Below are 1,297 nucleotides of genomic sequence, written 5' to 3'. Positions count from 1 at the left end.
CCGCTCGCTGGGCTCCGTCTGCTGCACACAGGGCTGGGATGCACGTCCTCGGTGGCACCTGCAGGAGCAGTGGGGACATGAGACCCGCTGGCCGCRGCAGAGCGGTGCAGCCCTGAGCGCAGCAGGAAGCCCCTTCCCACCCGGGCGCCTCGATTGGGCATTTTAAAGCCCTGATCTTATTCATCTAAGCAGTAAAATCTCTTTTTTTATACATATAGATGTTCATTTTTTCATTAATCTCCCCTTGCAGAGCACCCCACACACACATGCACTGGCGCTGCGTGCCTGGGATGCTGCGGGCTCCGCGGAGCTCCRCACAGCCCTGTCCGGCTCCGGCCTCGGCTCCAGCTCCGGCTCCGGCTCCGGGGCCGGCAGGTGGTGCCCGCGGCCCGGCCGTGGCGCCTGCGCCGGATCCGACCCCGGCGGCTCCCAGCAGGAGCCGTCCAGGCCGGGCATCCCCCTGCATCCCGCTGCAAAGAGCAGACGGCAGCGATTTCCCCAGGCGGATGGAAAAGCCCCTCCTGCCCCTCGCTGACACTGGCACTGCCTGAAATTCCATTCAGTCTGTATTTTTTTAGAGGATTAAAGCTTCTTTTGGACACAGGGCTGGGGTTTCCACRCCGTTTCCGGCCCTCTTTCTCCACCCCTTCCTTGAATTTTTCTGTTTTTTTTCATCAAAATCTTTGGGAAGCCCCAAACACTGCATGTTTTTCTCATTTAAAAGGCTTAGAAGCGGTAGCAGAAAGGAAAAAACAACATAGAGAGAAGAAACACAGCACACGTGTRTGTGTGCGCTGCAGGGGCACATAGGACTCCTGCAGCCTTCCAACACTATCCAGCTGATTTCACCTGCTGAAACTGCACCTTGCAGCCCCGCTGAGACCCACCAAGCTCGCTGCACCTCTCGGGCGGCAGTCGGGACCTGCTGCCCACCCCATGGGGGCACCAATCTCAGTGTCCCCATGGCTGGGGCTGCCCCGCGGCCGGGGCTGCYTTCCAGGCTCTGCTAAAGCCATCGCCGAGGCGGGCAGGTTGTTTCCTCAGGGCCGTTTCCAACACCGTGGTGGTGCTCTCTGCCTGGGCTATATTTGACACGCAGCTTTCACCCCGCTCTGTCCCCAAACACCTCCTCGGCCCCAAAATTTTGCTTTTTCCTCCCAGTCTTAGACCCCTCCTGCAGGTACCACTAGTCCTGGGGACGGAGCCCCGGGGCACAGGGAGCCGCATCCCGCAGTGAGGCAAAGCCGCAGAACGGAGCGGCAATTCGGGGCAGCCCTGGGGTCCCCAAGGGGTGCTC

The sequence above is a fragment of the Nothoprocta perdicaria genome, unplaced genomic scaffold (genome assembly GCF_003342845.1).
Source record: "Nothoprocta perdicaria isolate Ctin4 unplaced genomic scaffold, notPer1 scaffold_6, whole genome shotgun sequence".
NCBI classification, from domain to species: domain Eukaryota; kingdom Metazoa; phylum Chordata; class Aves; order Tinamiformes; family Tinamidae; genus Nothoprocta; species Nothoprocta perdicaria.
This window is presented reverse-complemented; position numbering follows the sequence as displayed.